Below are 20,284 nucleotides of genomic sequence, written 5' to 3'. Positions count from 1 at the left end.
TGTATTAGTCTCACTGACCTTGTTTTATCTATCTATCTATGCTTGATTTTATGATTTCATTTCAAGGCACATGCATGCAAACCGGCACACAATGCGTCTCTCTTTCTGACACATACACAGACACACACCCTCTGTGTGAAATCTCAATTCAAAACAGGCTTATCAGCCTATTTCCTTCTGTGCCGTTGCCAAGGACATTAGAATTGAAATATAACCTCACAAAATGAAAGGAGATTAAATGACACCGCATGAAAAAAATATAATTTTACTAAATTTGACATGCTCTCCTTTGTGCACAGACACAGAGGGACAAATATAACATTTCTTCACGCTGCATTTCTTGTTCGATGCCTACTATTATCCTGTCAGGCCACATCTTTTCCCCACTTTACCTGTATTTGTATTCCTCCCACTATTAAACTGTCATCATGCTTCTCACTTTTCACAGTCTACTTAACAAGTGTTTTCTGTCCATTTTCAGTCACAGTCATTTTCCTCTTCTTCAGATCATTAAACAAAGTTAAAGTAGTCATCTTCCCAGAATACATTGATCTAAAGTGTTGTGTTTCATCTTGTTTTTTCTACCTCTGTTAGGGATTGGGTTAGGTTTAGGGTTAGGGGCATGAGCGACAGAATGAGTGATGGGTTCATAATTGACTCACGAGCTGCAATCATTGTGGTAGCATTAGCTAGCATTATTTAATCTTTCTAAATAGTATGTACACTATTACTTTAAGAGAACAAGCTGGTTCATCATTCTTTTTTTTCTTTCATTTATTTGTTGTATAATTAGTCTGGAGGGTTTCTCATTATATACAGAACTAATGACAGCTTGATCTTGATTTCATGAAGTGGCAGCAAGGGAACAGTTAGCGTAGCTTAGCATTAAGAAAGCAAGCAGGAATCCCACACTGGTTGCCTAGCGCCTGGTGATGTTGTGGTTATTATATGGCTTTAACAAACAAAATATAGTTAGTGAGCTTGTGAGGTAGTGTTTGTATTTTTTCACCCTTTGGACAGAGCCAGTGTGGTCGTTTTCTGTTATCTCCAGTCTTTATGGGCGACTTTGGCTGCAGTCAACATGTCGACGTATCCTTGGGCAAGATCCTTAACCCTGAGTTGCCCCGATGGCAAGGCCAACGGTGTGTGAATGTGTATGGATGCAAGTTTCTGTTACCTGCATGAATGTAGTGTGAATGATGACCTAAAGCACTTAGAGGGGTTGAAAAGACCTGATGAAGTGCTATATAAGTACAGTCCATTTACCATTAATGCTAAGCTAACCATATTTTGGCTCCTAATTCATACATCACCGAAAGGCTTTAAAGCAGTATTACTCATCTTATCTAACTTTCAACAAGAAAGTGAAAAGTAAGTATTTTCCAAAAATGCCAAATCATGCTTTAAGCATTATTGATATACATATCCTTTTGCAGAAAGCAGCCACTATGTTTCCAGTTAATAATAATAGATTTTCCTGTGTCATTAGAAACTGTAACACCTTTGTGCACCATTGAGAGATTTGTTAACTTTCTTCCGGCTCATTAAACAGCTCTACAGTAGGTCTTTACGGCATGTATTTCCTCATTTCTCTAATGAGTTCCTGTTACAAAAGGGTTTATATATTATATATAATACATAACACACATTTTTCAATTTGAGGTAAAAATAGCTGTGTGAGTTATGACATTCTCAGGAGGCAGCAAAGGTCTATAGATGGACAAGGACAAAGACATAAAGCAACATAAAAGCCTGACACTGCAGAACAATACACAGTGAATCACACTGCACATCAGTGACACTGGCAAATGGGGATAATGCTTTTCGAATAGCTAAAATGGAGCGACATAGACTCCTTGTTTGGAGGATAATTAGAAAAATGCATCACTCAAGAAAGGCAACATAGACATCTGAATAGATGTGATGCTTCAGACAGCAACCAGGGAAAAGATTAAGCCGGGAAAACAGCAGCAACAAACACAACAATAACATCGAGGGTCCCATTTATCTCCTAATGCATTGCTTTTCCTGTGTATTGTCATAGCCATAGCAACTGGAGGGCTGGCAGAGTATTTGCCCGAAGGACCCTCAAGGCTGTAAACCCTTGACACCCACCGTATAAAAAAAAGGTTTGGTAGATTTTTAAGTTACAACCCTTTGTTGAATTTGCTTCCAAAAACCGTGATCATGGCTTACTCGCTTAAAACTCCACCATGGAGGCAAACAAACAAGCTCCTCTGGACTGTCACATTTTCTCAAGAGATTACTTGTGAAAAAAAACATGCACAAACTCTCTAGATCTCCCTCACACATACACTAGCAGTTGCACAGGCATTTCACTAGGGCCTACTGTATGTGCGTCATCAAGGGGGGAAATGAGACACCTGTATCGTTTTACTTTCAGACACAAAAACACCACTCGCTCTCTTGCAATCACCCCCTCCCCATTCTCACACTCTCACACACACACTGATACACACAAGTGTGACAGTGTTCCTGTGAGTTGCACTAAGGTGCACCAGTACACTTCTGACCTTGAATAAACATTCAGAGTAGAGATAGTCTAGTTTGTACGTGCAGACTTTAACAAGGAATTAATCTTATTTGAGAAAGGCAGGTTTTTATTCCTTGAATCATCTTTTTATTTTGTTTTTATACAGAGTTTCTTGGAGGCCAAAGAGTCTTGAAATCCTTCAACAACCCTCAGATAAGACCGTCAAAACCAAAAAGGCAGCCTCGTATTAATTATTTGGATTTTTCATATTTTATTAATCCAAGCAACTGTTCAATTTAACTCTCTGCTAGAATGATAATCCACATACTGCTCAAAGCCTTATTACTAGGAATACAAGTCCGGGCAACAAGGCGGCTTTATTTTAGTTTATTTAGTTGACACATTGCAAACTGGAATCGACTTACTGTATGAAATAAAATCATTATTTTTTAGTTTGTGGAAGGAAAACAGCAATTATTCTTTCCTTTATATTGTGTTGCAGCAATAAGTTCCCCTAACTTGAAGCAAAATGTTGGTTTTCAAAATGTTTGTGAAATCGATGACTGTGAACCACTCTGTTCATTTGAAGTGTAGGTAAGCATGTACAGAACTAACCCTCTGTTTCTCTTAATTGCACACACTGAAACACTCATGTGTGTCTGAATGGTGCCAAGCAGCCTTTCCCGTCACTTCACAGCTTCTCAAGTGTCTCCCAAACAAACAGATGCCAGTCTTCTAACGTCACCTCTCTTTGCTGCTCAATCTATAACGGGACACACACACACACACACACACACACACACACACACACACACACACACACACACACACACACACACACACACACACACACACACACACACACACACACACACACACACACACACACACACACACACACACACACACACACACACACACACACACACACACACACACACACACACACACACAGAGAGATATGCCTTACACTGTAGTAAACAAAAAATACATTTTGGCAGGCGTCATAAAATATATTTTATGACGCGTGTTTGTGCAAACACATGCGTGTATGCACCATGCTTGACCCAGCATCAAGCCTGCTGTAGAAAATGACCTTCACAACTGCTGCTGAGTAACCACTCCACCCCCCAACACACAGACGTACACACACAAAGAAGCACAAACACAAATTACCTATAAAAACACACTTGTTACCTTCCTCTGCAGTTCAATTCCTTTTTTTTGTGTGTGTGTGTGTGTGTGTGTGTGTGTGTGTGTGTGTGTGTGTGTGTGTGTGTGTGTGTGTGTGTGTGTTTTTCTGCAGATCTGAACCGCCACACATTTATCTCCACCACACAGAAACAGTAGTGTTTGTAGACCAGGCATGAACAAGAGTCCAATGTTTATGAAGAAATAAGGTTCAAAAGTAAATGTCAAACGGACTATAAATAAGAGATTACCTCTTAAATGTCATATTGTCGTATAAATCAAATGATGGGCTGTGAATGTAAATAGAAGGAAATGCCATCCCTCCCTTATCTTTGGAGGGATCTCATGGTTTGGGAATGAGAAGTTCACATTGAGAGATGTCTGTTTTTAATGTAGTGTGGACTTGGATTATGGAGGGAAAAACCATTTCAAATCTTTGTACTTCAGAGACTTTGCGGTTTGATGAAGTATTGTTTGTATGTGGATACTGAACGTGGTTAGTCTTCATACTGAGGCTTTGTTTTATGTCAGTTCAAGCTGGTGTAGAACATTCCTTCCTCTGTGTGTTGGTGCTGGTGACATTCTAGTGGAATAAATTGGTATTTTATCACTTTAATTAGAGGGAGAAAGTCTGACATGTATTGTTTGATTTAATTAACCAATTATCTTCTGTAGGAACAGAAACAATCCAATTAAGTGTTTATCTTCCTATTTCTCATTGTTTTGGCATTTAACTCTTAATGTCATAAAGAAGTTTGCAAAGGCTGTAATGTTGAAACCTTTTTAGGATTGTTCTTGTCATCAATGTTTAAACCATACTATATTTTCTTTCTTGCAGCTTTTATTCCTTAATCTTCCCCTCATTAAATATCTTCCCTTCTGTCTCTTACTCACACTTTTTCTTTTTAAAGCATTACAGCCAACCATAGCATACTGTAGTATACAAAAATACACTGTTTACTATGGAAAACCAGATGAAGGGTGACTTCTGTAGAAAGAAAATGGCATTTTGAATTTGTAAGAATCATTTTTGACCAAACTACCTAATATTTCACTTCTGTAGGACAACAGTATAACTGATAACTCGTCTCTAATCTGCAGTTAATGGAGGACAATAATAAAATGTGATTATTTTTGACAGAATGTGTTTTCGCTGATCACCCTCTATTAGACAAACGGTAATCTGTTACTGATAACCTGCATCAATTGATAGACTAATCCTCCCATCCGTGCCTACCTGCCATTTAGTCGCCACACAGTATCACACCTCCTTTTTATATCCCCTCTCTTTGTGTTTCCCGCCCTTGTACAGTACATGCTGATCCTTTCCCTAACCAGTACTTTAATCAAGAAGTCCCATTTTTTCCAAACAACCCCTGAGAGCGCTACAAGTACGGTGACACACAGGTACGATCACACACATCCATTACACTCAAACACAAATACAGACCTAAAGTAAAGGTTGTCAAGTGATTTATAGAGGAGTTAACTATAAACGTAAACCAATAAAGCACTCAGTGAAGTGCAAGTAAAGTATCTTGTAAAATCGTAAACTGTTCCTCTTTTTGTTCTACTCAGGTCTAATTCGGTATAGTTTCCCACTCTAAAGTGTGTGTGCAGTCAGGTCAGCAGTAACCACTTGTGTTTCCTGTTTTAGCTAAAATTAGAAATGCCAGATCCTACTCTATTTAAAGTAGAGAGAAAAAACCCTAACCCACAATTATTTGATCCTACAGACAAGTAACGCCAGTAGCCAAAGCACTACTAGTTTACTCTTCAGAGCCAAAGAGATCCATTGTTGTCCAAAAACAGTTCCAAACACATTAGGAGCCACACTGTTGCACTGGGTAACATGTTGCCTCATTACCATGAACATATACTCCCACATACTGCATCCAGCTGCCCCAGATACTCACCAGAGCACTAAATGTGAATTAATACGCCGCTGAAAATAGTCCCCATTAATTTCTCTTTTTGTCAAGTTCGATAAGTTTGTGAAAATGTACAATTCCACGCTGTTTTAGTTCATTCCTGAGCCTTTTATAAACTCATCAATATACAGTATACTGTGTGTGTTTTTTACAATTAACATGGTCTATAGGGGCAAAACGCCTTGAAGCCAAATGCTGGTAAAGTTCCAAAGTTCAATTTGGAGCTCTTTTGTTGTCTTTTCATGTCTTTTTTGGACAAAAACAAAATCCTCTCTCGACTCTGGATTTGTATTTTTTTTTTTATGTGCCAGTTAATGCCTGGTGTGATACAACGAAGTAATTTTAAACCCAATAGTCTTTCTTTTGTTTGCTTCTAAAAAACAGAATCCATATGAAGAAAAGGCTCTCAACATCACTTTATAATAAAGAAGAAATAGAGACCGCAAAGTGGATGCTTAAGCAAATGCATCAATTTCCTTCTCAGCACTTGCCTCACTATGTCCAATTAGGCTATTGCTTCTTTTGTCTTGTTTTTCTGTTAATCAGATTTTAGCGTGGAGCTCTTATTTGTCTTTCCAGGCGTGGCAGCTGTAGCTTGTCATGCTAACTACCCATTTCCTCTGCAGGGAACATGCAAATAAATCCTCAAGCGAGTGATAGAGGACTTTTCCCATACTACTTGACAGCTGTTTTTTTTTTATGTAGAAGCTTCATGAATCACTGTTGTACCATATCAGCACAAGAGCAGCAAACAAAGCACAAAGGGATTATTACTTTAAGATAACTTTACTGCAGCATGCCGCCTGTTTTTCCAAGGCATGGTAACAAAGTGAGTTATTACTCAGACACTCTACCAAGGCAGGGAAATTGCTCTTACATAAGTAATGCACACATAAAATGACACAGTCACACCCACAAACAAACATATATCCACAAGCACATATATATCATTATAAGTGACATGGGAAGCAATGAGTTTAGCTCAGTGATGAACAGTTTAAAGAACCACAACTGGCAGCAATGGATGCAGACTGCATTTCTACAACCATTTCCGTATATCCCACTGTATGCGGATCTGAATTGCTCTTATACTTCTCTTACCTTTTTCATTCACATGTATTTGGATTTTGTTCTATTGCAAACAGATACAGTGTATACTATATAGTGGGAAATAAGTAAACCTAAGTGATAGAGTGAGCGTTGTCATGAAGGGCAACTTGATATACCCCTATTATGCAACTGCAATAGATCCTTAATGCCTAGGATCAGTGGAATTTGGTTTTTCTGATTACATTTTTGGCTTTGGAAAGAAAGTCTGATATCCTGAAGGTCTTACATTTCATCAAGGGTTATATTTCGCTTATGGGGGCCTGACTTTGCTTTTTCCCCCACTTATTTCTCCTATAGCTCCCTCAGAGATCCAAAGAAGGAAGAGATCTCTCAGCAAATGTCCTGTCCAGAGCTTTGTTCAGCTTTTTTATTGCAAGGCTTACATGTGTATTATTTTCTTGAATTCTTTTAACTTGAGTTGTGGATGGCTGCGAAAAATCCAGATTGTTCAGTGACACAAATGAAATACATAACACAAGACAAACTATAATTACCACCTTGCGTTTGTTTGGCAGTACCACTTAGTGGCTGTATGTTAACATCCATGTCTGTCAACAAAGTCATGATTTCTTTATTTTATCCTATCAAACATGTGCGAAAGTGTCAACATTAAGGCGTTGATTCTTGAGTGATAGCCCAATGCCTTTTTGTGTTTCTGGGATAACATGTTCACAAGAATATGGCAGATTTGAGATCACCATGACCTTGTCCTTTGACCAGACAATCTAATCATTTAAAGCCCAAGTAGACATTTGATCCACACTAAATAAAATCCCTAAAACAGTGCTGTTTATCAGTTTATATAATACTACTTTTACTATAGTGTTTGTCTCAGGTAATCCTGACCGAACCATTTAACACAAGTTCCTCTTTGTTCGCCGCCTCTTGTCTCGCTAACGGGTTCTTAGTAGAGAGTAATTTAGCTTAAAACCTTGACAATGGCTGGACTTAAATCCGACCAATGTTGTAAAGGTTTGTATTACCACTGTTCTAGAGAAGGGTTCAAGCGTCAATCAAGCATCTATGACGCATTCATCATGTTGTTTTGATAAACGGTGTAACAGCTGTTAGGACAAACTAACTGCAGCACAAGTTTTTCAGCAGAAATGCTCTTGAAAATCGACCGCACATAACTGCCCAGCATTTAAGACTGACACGGTAAGAGAAAAACTGGTGAACCTAGTAGAGCATTTAGCAGCTAAAGAGCCAGACATGTTCCTTCAGGAGTTGGTGGACACCAAAACAGAGCTAAAAGAGAGTGAATATTGGACATGTATACCTTGGTTGGACAGAAGCAGGACTCAAAAGGAATGCTTATGCTGCTCCTTATCTTTTGGATATCCGAACAGGCAAGCTACTTCCATATCAATTAATACAGTTTTTTTTTACCTCTCTGCCAGTAGATATGAGAAAAACATGGTGAGGCATGGGCCAAGATAAACCCCATTTCATTGTGTAGCACTGCGAATCACATCTGCTTTTGTTAACATGGTAAATTAGGGTAGGGCATTTTTCTGGTGGCGTCAGAATAGACCTGAAATAAATTTCCAAAATCTATTTTTACTGTAAGTCTTTTAAGAGATGACTACGGTCTTGATGAAGGTCTTATAGATTCAACATGTTTTTTTTGCCATTAAGGTTCATTTTATGCCTCTTTTTCCCTTGAATCCATTCTAAGTAACATGATTTTAAGCTGATGAAAGACTTGTGGAGGAGTTAAGTACAAGTGTTTTACTAACATGTCTACATTGAGAGAGTATTAGATAATCCAGGACTGATATTGGGAAATAACTTAAGCTCTATGTGATAAAGATTAGGCTTTACTCGAGGCTTAACATCTGTTGGATTACAAACCGAGCACTAATGCATTTAAAACACGCACAGAGTTGACATTCCCAAAATCTCACAATTCCTATTGAAAGAAGAACATGCATTATTTACAGGGCGCTGAACTCTATCGGATTGCAGTCATTTCTTAAGAGTGGTTCTTTCTGCGGCATGTGTAGCTCTTTAATAAACAACTGTAATCCTAGAGATCTTTGTGTGACTCGTCCTTGAGACAGACAGAGGACTGCTACTGAAATAAGGCATTTGCAGTGAGCTTATGCCAAGTCTCACCCCCTCACTCTGCATGCATGCTGAAAACAAATAATTACCAGGATAAATCTATTCACTCTGTTGATCCGTCTCAGAGGCTGTGTTTCTCTGTGACCATGTTTATGCCTTTTTGCTCTTCCCATCAGCCTTCTCCTGAGTGTATTATCCTGCATCACATGAGGCTTATGCTCTGGCAGAATTTTAGGACACACATGACCAACATGCTAACAGCCTCTTGTGAGTTGACCACAGTGGACTACAGTTGTATCTCTTGTCTTTCTTTGCTTAAAGCTTATTTCTTCAGTGCCTATCATCCATCTGCTTCATTCTCTGAGCCTTTGTTATCCCATTCACACTCTTACCGAGTACTGTTATCCTACACACAACTATGCATGAGAGATGGATGTGTGTGTGTGTGTGTGTGTGTGTGTGTGTGTGTGTGTGTGTGTGTGTGTGTGTGTGTGTCACTATACATGTAGCCCACAGAGCCGGGGGGCCTTGCTGAGTCAGCCAAACAAGACACCATGTGTTTGTCAAGAGGCGACAGATGGAGGAGGAGGAGAGGGACAGAAAGTGTGCTGTGTGACGGTCAACACACACACACACACACACACACACACACACACACACACACACACACACACACACACACACACACACACACACACACACACACACACACACACACACACACACACACACACACACACACACACACACACACACACACACACACACACACACACACACACACACACACACACACACACACACACACACACACACACACACACACACACACACACACACACACACACAGATTTAAAGAGTGAGATAAGGTGACGGATAGAATATGTGCTCATTAAAACTCAGCTGTTGTTAGCTGTTTCACACTGTACTGAACCTTAAGACAAATCTGTGCCTCACATGTCTCAGTCTGGAACAAAGTGACTCAGTACATGAAGCAAAACATAATAAAATCAATAAAAACAAAACAGTTTTCATAAAGTGAAGTAATGTAATGTGACATGTATAAAGACATCATCGTTAATGCTTCAGTATCATTCATTAGTAGATTGTCTTACAAAGGGATGGACTGCCTACCACAATTATTGTACTTTTCCAAAACAGATTTTTGTATATATAACATTGCTATGAAATGAGGAAGAGCAAAAATAAATATTGATGCAAAAAAGGATGCAAAGAGTCAAGGTAACCTGTTTTGGGATTTTTTTGTGTGTGCTTTGTGAGGTCACAGTGACCTTGAACCTTTGACCACCAAAATCTAATCAGATCATCCCTGAGTCCAAGAAAAGCTTTGTGCCAAATTTGAAAAAAACTCCCTCAATTTATTAGTGAGTTATTGCATTCACAAGAAAAGGGTAGATGCACGGACATCCTAGATAGAATCGGAGGATGAAACCCTCTTTATTTGTCACACACATGCACACAGCAGAGCACACACAGTGAAATTAGTCCTCTGCATTTAACCCATCCTAGTACTAGGAGCAGTGGGCAGCTATTGTGCAGCGCCCGGGGAGCAATGGGGAGGGGGGATTGGAGGTGTCCGGTGCCTTGCTCAAGGGCACCACAGCAGGGCCTAGGAGGTGAACTGGGACCTCTCCAAGTAGCAGTCCTGAATACATAATGCCACCAGGTACCACTGTCAACAATGTGGATTACAATATCGAGAGACAAAACATTGGATCTGTGAGAAGCGTTGAGGTGACATTATTAAAACTGCAATATTTCGTCACGTTTTGTTAATTCTGAACCTCCTTAGCCCCCTTGAGAATTGGTACCAGCAGCTTTTTATAAAAAATTGTGCATTAATTAGCACTTTCTTTGGCTCATGATCTGGAAAAGCGCTTGAAATCTGTGCCAAATGTTGATTGCAATCTGACTTCTTAAATTTTAAGAGTTATTTTGCCGTGATTGCCATCGTTTTTCTACCCTTTTCTTATTTTAGAATCTTCCACAAAAAGCAACATTCATCAGCCATCTGGTGTTTAAGGCAGTGACTGTAAAAGCTTTTATCAGCAGACCGTAAGATTGATCACAGCTGTCCGGTTCCAGTGGGCATAAACTGAAGGAAATGTAATTAATATATTATTGGTGTGGTACCACTCGAATAGCCTTTAGTGTTTTGACTCATTAATATTGTAAACCTTGAAATAGATGGCCCTCTTTCGTATTATGGCAGTAAACATTTAGACTTTAGAGGTTTGCTGGAACAAATATCATGAGGGATGAGTCAATAAGATAGGAATTGATGGAGACATCAGGTGGTGCCGTATATAAACAGAGTTTGTCACTGTTGTTGCAGAAAGGAGAGAGACAGGATTGGCTGAACCGAACTTTCTTGAGGGTTCTTTAATGACCGAACATTCACCTGAAGCTGATTGGCCTTGCGAGCACACACACAATGCTGGGGGACAGGTGTATAACACACACACAAACACACACACACACAGTTACTCCCACTGGGCCCTAGCTGTGGAAAAATAAGAGTGATAAACTAAAGAGGAAATGGTGATAAAACTGTCTTTTGGGGTGTGTGCGTGTGAAGAAGTACCAACACAATGAAGGAGAAGTTCTGTGAGATTCAGAGCAGAACGGAGGTGCAGAACAGAAGGGACACACACACACAAACACACTCAGACAGATGGACACACACACACACACACACACTCATACAGCACGACAGCCCAGACAGCTATTACAAACTGCTCTCTTGCCCCGAGAGCGTCCAAAGTGGTGTGTGATGAATGATCCATCAGCAGGACTATTGGTGTCTGGGCTCCAGATAGGCTGTGACACAGACAACCCAGACAGACAGTGTGCAATACCAAGGGTGGTTCTGGTTCAGGGAATGTAGACGTTATACAAAATACATCTATTTAGCTGGTATTCATTTAAAATAATTCAGTGACAAGATCTATGTGATTGTTACATTCAGAAATGGGACAAAATCAATGTGCTTTACAAAAACATGAAGGATAAAGGGTGCCATAAAAGATAGCGAATATTGCATCTACTGTATGTTGCCCTAAGATATCACTTCTTCAATGTCCTTTAAAATGGTTTAACCAGTAAATGGACTGCACTTATATAATGCTGTATCCAGTCTTTACGACCCTTCAAAGCGCTTTACTCATACCACAAGTCGCTCATCCATTCACACAGAGCAGTGCCACTTGCTCTAGGAACTAACATTCACACACCATGCCATGCCACGCCATCGGGAGCAACTCAGGGTTAAGTATCTTGCCCAAGGATACATCGACATGTTGACTGCACGGTCCGGGATCGACTGACTCCACTCCCAGCCAAAGTCGCTCTTTAAAAGCCACAAAAACCTATATATTTTCTCAATTTGCTTCTGATTATGAACTCCTGAATACAGTTTTTATTTTGCTGTAACAGCTGTATCTATATCACAAGTAAAGTTTTCTGCATTTATTTGTGCTTTCATACTGGTATCAACTGGATAGGGCTCAACTAGAAATCAGTGATGTTATGATTTGCCATGAACCAATCAAATCTGTCCAACATTTGAATCGAAACTTCAGCCAAATCTTAACAACCCACACCAAGGCCTTCCCAATAATAACAACTTTGAGCACTAAACATTATAAATAATAAAATGATAACACAACATTTTTACTTTGCTTCTTTTTTATTTAGCAACAAATAATTAAGGCTAGAGAAATTGATCTTCAAGTGGGGTTGGTAAAAGTAGTATCAAAAAAGAAAAATAGTCAAATCAATGCCAACTGACCCTACGGTCAACCTCATCATGCAGTCAGCCGTCTCTGTTTGGTAAATCAATGATGTGACATCTTCAGTAACAGCTGAAGAGCGGGCCTGCAACTGTCTAAAAAAAAATCCTTGACAGAGGAAATGGCGGGAAGTTAGCAAAGAGGGGTAGGATGTGTTTCTATACATCCATGTTTCTGTTCATGGTCATTGGGACTGAGGTGTATCCCAGCATGCATCAGGGGAGAGGCAAAGCACACCCTTTTAAGGTTATTAGAAGCCATCTGCTCCAAATGAAATGAATAGTTTACAGCTTGTCTTATTATCCCATAGAAATAGGTGTTGACTCTTCCTACATTAGCAACATTTGACATTTAACTGCAAATGTTTCAAGGCAAACGTATATATTCCATCTTATCTCAAACAATAGGACAGAAGAATTTAACAGAGAAAAAATCTGAAAAACTGCAAACCAGGTTTAAGGGCAAATAAAGTATAATAAAAACAAACCTAAAGGAAGGAGGAGACATGTGACAAGAAAACAGTGAGCATGAGACCAAGATAAAATGCAAGTGAGACATCACAGGCCCAAAGTAAGAGCAGAGAAATGAGAAAAGTGTGAAGCAGGGCGATGATGAACGGGAGATGTATCCATTTCTTTTGTCAGCGCTGATTACAGTGTCAAACCACAGATGGTCGTTTGCAAATCACCAAGCACACTGGCCTTGAGCTGCCACAGAAATGTCATTGGACAATTATTTTTCACACACTCCAGGCTATTTACAGCATGATTGTTTTCAATGCTGCTCTTGATGTACTGGCAAATTGAAATTGGGCCATAATCTGTACTCAGGTTTTTGCCATTTTTGTCACTGATTGCAAAAATCACTGCAAATGGATTTTATGACAGGTTAAAGTACAATAACATCAGCGAAAAAGAGCTTTTATTTTCCTATAGATGCTGCGTCACATTACATTTCAGTCCAGTTATTTCGTATTTTAATTGAACCTGTGATTATCCCATCTTTTATGCCTTTGTGCTCTTTGTTTTCCTCACTGATGCTATGCGTGACTCCAATTGCTCGATGGCTAAGATGACGGCTGACAGCTTTTATCTCTCGAATGCAAATAAATGCATACGGAATCTATAAAGTGTTTTCGCTTCTCCAAAGTCCTCCAAGTCTTCATACTACGAGCTACTTCTCTTGCAACATTACAAAAAAACTGCACTAAAAGAAGCATTTAAGCTAAAAGGAATAATAGTCCAATTGCTCTTCAATAAAAGAAAGTTCAACCAACTATTTGGCACAAGCAGCTGTTACTTTTACAAACTAGTGAATATCTCACAACATTTTGATAATTTTCTGTAGCCTGCACTTTCATTTTGTAGTGACCGGGAGTAAATTGCCAGGATAAATCAACACAAGCCTTAACCATTTTAACAGTTGGCAACACTGCATCCACCAAGCAGGCAAGGACAAGCTGAGGCCATTTCTGCAGGTTGCTCATATGGAGATGAATTATTCCTTTGAAAGCAAATTCTGTTTGAGCTCAGCTCTGCCAGAGCGAGACATTGTTCCCTGCCTCTGATGTATGTACGGACGGACCAACTGCAGGGATGCGTTTGTATGTGGGTATGGATATAAAGTACAAAGATGAACAGGAGCAAAATGCTGCTTAGACATAGATTTTACCATCTTTGACCGGAAATAAGAGCCGGTAATATTTTTTAGATAGATAAAGACATGGTCAGAAGTGAGAGACAAACCATTTTTAGTTTGATTTCTAAAATGGCTTCTGAATGAGAGGATGGACAAAAACATCACAATCCACCATCTGTCAACAGCTTTCACGTTGAGGATGACCTCACCGTGTCACAGTGAAGCCACACATGCATTCACTCTCTCACACACTTTAATCCACAGAGGTAAAAATGTACAAGGGTGAGAGAGAGATAAAAAGATTTTTATTTCATAACCACCAGTACCTTCCTCTTAACACCTTTGTCCTTTTTTCCTCTGCCCTCTTTCTCAACCCAAAGCCCATTATTCCCAGGAGAGAATCCGTCTCTTGTTCTCTCCTCCAGCCTTCACCCCTCCTCCTTTCTTATTATTGTTTCTCTCCAATCCCAACCCTCTGCTCTCTTTTTAGATGTGAAAAGCATCTCTGCTGTGAGGGCTGGAGGTAAAGGAGGAAGATAGGTCTTACTTTCTCCTCTTCTATCTGTTGGTGAAATCTCAGCGAAGGATCTGTAGCCCCTGGACTATTATTGTCTCTTTGCTCTCTTCCATCACCCTTGATCCTTCTGTTGCTATTCAAAACACTTCAGGTCTCTCCCTCCGTCCCCACAATCTGTCTCCTTCTCGTTTTCTGCACCACCCTCCTTTCTCCCGGATGCGAAGAAGACTGGCTGTAATTTGCCGCCAGCTTATGTCAAGTGTTTGTGTACAAAACAGTAACAGCAGCCATTGCAGAGCGTAACTTACAACATCTTCCTAAATTGGTTTCCAATAGCAACAGTGCCAGGGCTAGTTATGGTTTGGTAAAGACTTCCAGAGACACAACAGAGATTGACAACACACTGAGATCAGTTCTGTATCAAATAGTGATAAAAAGATATATTTTGGTATTACTTCCCACAATGACGCTATTATAATATCCTAAAATCCTTTAATTAGCAGCTGTGAAGATATTACATTTGCCAATAAATAGCACATGTAGCCTCTGTTATGTAACGCTCTCTAAATGTCAGATTGTTCATATTCATCTCAGCTGAAACTAAGATTAACCCCCCAGCAGTTTAGTTATTTCTTTGAGCAGTTGTAGAGGGCTCCGTTTGGAATATATACCATGTCATGCTAGAAAGAAGTCTAATGCTGAGTCTCAATTGCTTACTTCTTTACTACACTTATTTGGAGTCCATAAGTGCATCCCAATGAAAAGTATGAAATGCACAGTATTGTACTCCTAATTTGCAAAAAGTTGAGTGTGGAACACTGGTACTATTGATGGAAGCTGTTGGACTAGCCACAATTTAAGTGGCTCCAATCAACTCTACACAAATAGGTGATATTTTTTCCCCAATATTTTATACACCTACCAGTATATAGGTTTTGAAAACAAAGCCTGTTCATTTGTTTTTGGGTTAATTGAACAGTCTGTGATGATTTGCTATTGCTAGCTCACTAGCGAGGTAGAACCTGGCAGTTCCCGTGAGGGCAGAACAGCCATGTGCATTTTGAGGCAATGCTTACCCGGTCAAAATCCGGTGTTCAAAGAGCAAAAAAATGGCAGTGTTTTAAGCGGGATATCCATAGTGAGGAAGGAAATGTTTTGAATTGCATGAATTGAATGTTTATGGAAATCTGAGACTCTTGTGAATCCAATGAGCCTCATGGTGTTTGTTTATTTAACCCTAAAAGTATGGTAGTATTTATTAGTATTAGAGTAGAAAACCTTTTGTGTAACCTGACCACACTGAACAAAATAACCTTTTGTGAACCTCAGGATACAACATCAAACTAAAGACTGAGTGTGTTCAAAGGTGTGGACTTCCCAGGGATTTTGACAATAAGGGAGTTTTGAGCAGTTTCCAGAACGGGAGTGCTTGCCACCCAATCGCAGCAAAAAAGAAAAAAGAAAATCAAAACATATCTCCAGATGTCCAAAATGTTCGGTATTAACTCACAGCAAATCAGTTTATATGTTGTTACTCAAGGACTCAACGTCTTTTGTGTTATTTGGAGAGATTGTTGCAGTACTGCCGCATTCGTAGGTCAGTTTGCAGGTTTTCAGAATCAATCTCTATATCTGAATCCTCAAAGAAAGTCAGTGAGGGCAGCAGAGATGAAGACATCCACAGAACAAGAAAAGGTACATCCTCTGATCCTCACTTTCACACCTCCTACGTCCCCCGTGGATACGGATTCGTATGAGAGTGGGTGCACATGAATGTGTGTGTGTGTGGATGCACATGCAAAAGTGTGCATGTTGTTTACCTGTTATCCACAGCTTGCCGCTGAGGGAGCCCTCTGCCTCTAAATAGGTGAGGGGTCTGTTTTTATGAGCCCTTAACAGCCAGCACTCAGGCCAGATGGTGCGCTTATCAGCTACTCTGTGTGTCTGAGTGTGTGTGTAGCATCAGCCAGAAGGCAAGAAGTAAATATTTGTCAAAAGCAAAGAGGCAGCTGGTTGTCTGGGGGACTTTAGAGTAACAAGACTTTCGCTTAACAAGCAGGGCACACACACACGGGGACACTAATGGGAATAGGTTACATGTTTCAGAGATCGAGACTAAAGAGAGAGAGAAAAAAGCAGGGCATGTCTATTGATCAACTGACAAGGTGGTAATAAAGCAGTTAGCTTTAAGGCTAATTTAAGCTTCAAAATATACATATAAGCCACATACAGGACACAGGTATAATGGGAAAATATTGCAATAGAAAAAAGAAACAGTCAACTCATAGGTGTGTTACATTTGTGTTTGTTCAGATGTAGTGTAATTTAAGCTGCTATAATCAACATATTTATTTAACAATGGATCACATTTGTATGTGAAAGAGGTTTTCCTACAGTTATCAACCCACATATTGACCGAGTGCATTTTTATCGCTTCTTTCAGCTTGCAGTTTTGCTTAAACAACCTGCAATGCTGTTGTTTGTTCCCACCGCTTTCAGTGCATCGCTTCAAGACCGAGCCAGCAGCTGTTCACAGCCCCCAAAAAAACCTAGAACTCACTGTACACAACGTGTTCAGCACCATACTGAAGACAGAAACAGTTAGCAACAAGCTGGTGAATATAATTAAGCAATTAACCGCTAAGGAGCAACATATTCCCCAAAGGAGTTGTTGTTAGAGATCAAAACAGAATTAAAACAACAGTTAATATTTGACTTTGAATATCAGGTGGGCCAGAAATCATATCTGCACGCTGTGTAAATAAGCAGCTGTTTGCCAGCAAGTTGCTGGCTCCATCTTTACAGAGTTCAAAGAGAAACACCTATGTACCTTTGGGTTATACAGTAGACACATGAAATGATAGATTGCTCATTTCAGCAAAGAAAATGTAACATGCAATATAAATAAAACTCTGATTTCAATCACTTTGAATTGGTGTCACAAGACAAAACATTGCAGCTAGTAATCATCATAATATCCTTAATATTTCCCTCTGAATAGACTCCACTCCTCAACAGTTAAATCAAATTTAACCTTGTTGTAAGAAAGAGCTCCTACGGGCCCATCAGCCTGAAACAGCCACCTGTCGCGGTCTCTCTTACCATGTCTATAGACATCAAGGCATCTTGTTAATTCATTTTAATTAAAGAAGACAAGGCGATGAATGAAATACAACGTCCTTCCAGACAGACAGTTCAGAGTTATGGGTCAACACACAGGGCACAAATACTGTCGGTGTCATGTTACTGCTCATGTTACGCTGTCCTCTTTTTATAATATCAACAAGATACTTTTGACACACACGACACACACAGATCTACTGAAAACATGAAGAGAGTAGAGAGATGTAACAATACAATTAAGACTATTGTGTATTCCTTAAGTACATCTACGGACCGTACATTATTTATCTTTTATATTGCAAGACTGTATATAATGTTAAAGATAAGATAAGATGAACACATTTTGTTGCAGCAGCTTGTAAAACAAAGTATTGCACAAATAAAAGTACAAAATAAACAATTATACAATATAAACATCTCAAAATAGAAGATAAAACAGAATTAAAAGAGTGATATATAAAAGTTGAGCGTGAATATAAAATATGTAGACTATCTGACGAGTAAAACACTATTGAAGGGCATACTAAGTTAGATCTAAAGGTAACAATTACAGTGTGAAGTTATAAGTCCAGTAAACCTATAAGATGAAAAGATAAGGTGAGACTAAATAAGATACACCTTTATTGATAGGGAAATACAAGTATTTTAGAAGTAATACGAATAAGATCGGAAACTAAAAATAGGAAAGGTAGGTGTTCACGCAGGGAATACATAGAATAGAAAGTAAAAAGTGACATTATATCATTTACATATATGCAATATGAATAATTATAAATATGTTAAAATAAACAGTGTGAAAGTGAAGGTCCAAGTTTACACATTCAATCATTCAGAGATCAACTGCAGACACTCATTATTTGCATTCATGTTTTACACATGAATGTGTGTTATCTCCGTTTGGTTTGTACTCTAACGTGCAACTCTCCTGGGTTTAATTTTCATTGCTGTTGCTGCCATGACACCCACATTTCCCTCTTGGGATAATTAAAAGGTTAATCAGATATTATTGTAATAGACGGCTAAAAATCTATAAATAACAGCATAAATTGTTGGTGGTAATTAAAATATTGTCTGCTTTTCAAGGCGGGTGACGAAATAATAAGCAGGCAACACAGTGTTTATTTTACCCAGAATGATGATGAATTCGGGGCATTTCTTTCACATTTTGGAAATAATTCCTCCCTAATATTTATTTTATGTCCCCTATCTGGTACTATGGTTGGATATTTTGCCAGAGGAAAACACACTGTGGTCTCTATGGGCAACCACTAGCATTGCAGGTCAGGTTGTGTTTCATCTGTTCATGTTTTGATGCACTGGTGAACAAGTCTGGCTGCAAGGCAAGACAACAGGGCCTATCACCATAGTAATGAACATTACTGGACCATCCCTTAGGTGATCATCGGTTCTTGTTGCCACAGCAACAGCAATGACTCCCTATAGGCTGCTACATACAGTATGGCGGCAAAAACAGAGTGCTCGTGTCTTGCAGGGCTAACCTATAGACGTAAGCCTACTGGGTTTAAAGAATATGTCAGGGGACATCTAGAAGGAACATGTGTTGAAACTGTTGTTGTTTTTTAAAGCATTGTTTATCATGTTTGAGCCATGAAGACAGAGGCATTATTCAAATAAATCCGGACGATGCAACAAAATGATATCTAATAATTGTCCTTTGTCCTTTAAATGTAGTGTTCATGTTTCATTTTCATTTAATTCTATTTGTATTTTATTCTATGTTTGACATATGTAATGCCTGTTAACATGTTGCTGTGATAAAGAAAATACAAATTTGGGATGAATTAACTTAATCTAATTTAAAATGCTATCATCTTTATGTGGCACCTCTTGGTATTTTGTTCAACTTTTAGATACAAACTAAAATAAAGAGTGCATTGAGCTGTCGCCATGTTTGAGCTTCAACAGGTAGAAGTGTTAACAGGTGTGTCAGAGCTCTGCACTGATTCAGCCCTCATGAAAATAGAGAAATTGCTCTCTCTAGTGATCATTTCTCTTCATTTCAGCTGCCTTCACTTCAGTTCCCCCGCTGAGAGAAACTTTGAGAGAAACACGTGCCGTCAGCTCCCTCTTGTGGTCACGGCAGACATAGGTGAACATGTGAGGAGTGGACCATAAGGGGGAAGTAACGAAGTGCATTTTGAGGTACTTATACGTTACTTGAGTATTTCAAATGTCATGCTACTTTGTACTTTTACTCCACTACATTTGTTATGTACCTAGTACCAATGACATATTATTGCCTTTTTATACATTTGTATATTTTCATTTTCATTTTCATTCATTTTTATTTTTACTTAATTGTTTAGTTCTAATTATTTGTATTTGTTTTGCTTCTCTTTTCGCTCTATTTCGCTGCTGCAACGCAAAAGATTCCCAATTT

The sequence above is a fragment of the Eleginops maclovinus genome, chromosome 18 (assembly GCF_036324505.1).
Source record: "Eleginops maclovinus isolate JMC-PN-2008 ecotype Puerto Natales chromosome 18, JC_Emac_rtc_rv5, whole genome shotgun sequence".
NCBI classification, from domain to species: domain Eukaryota; kingdom Metazoa; phylum Chordata; class Actinopteri; order Perciformes; family Eleginopidae; genus Eleginops; species Eleginops maclovinus.
The sequence above is the reverse complement of the archived record's forward strand: the minus strand, read 5'-3'. Positions refer to the sequence as shown.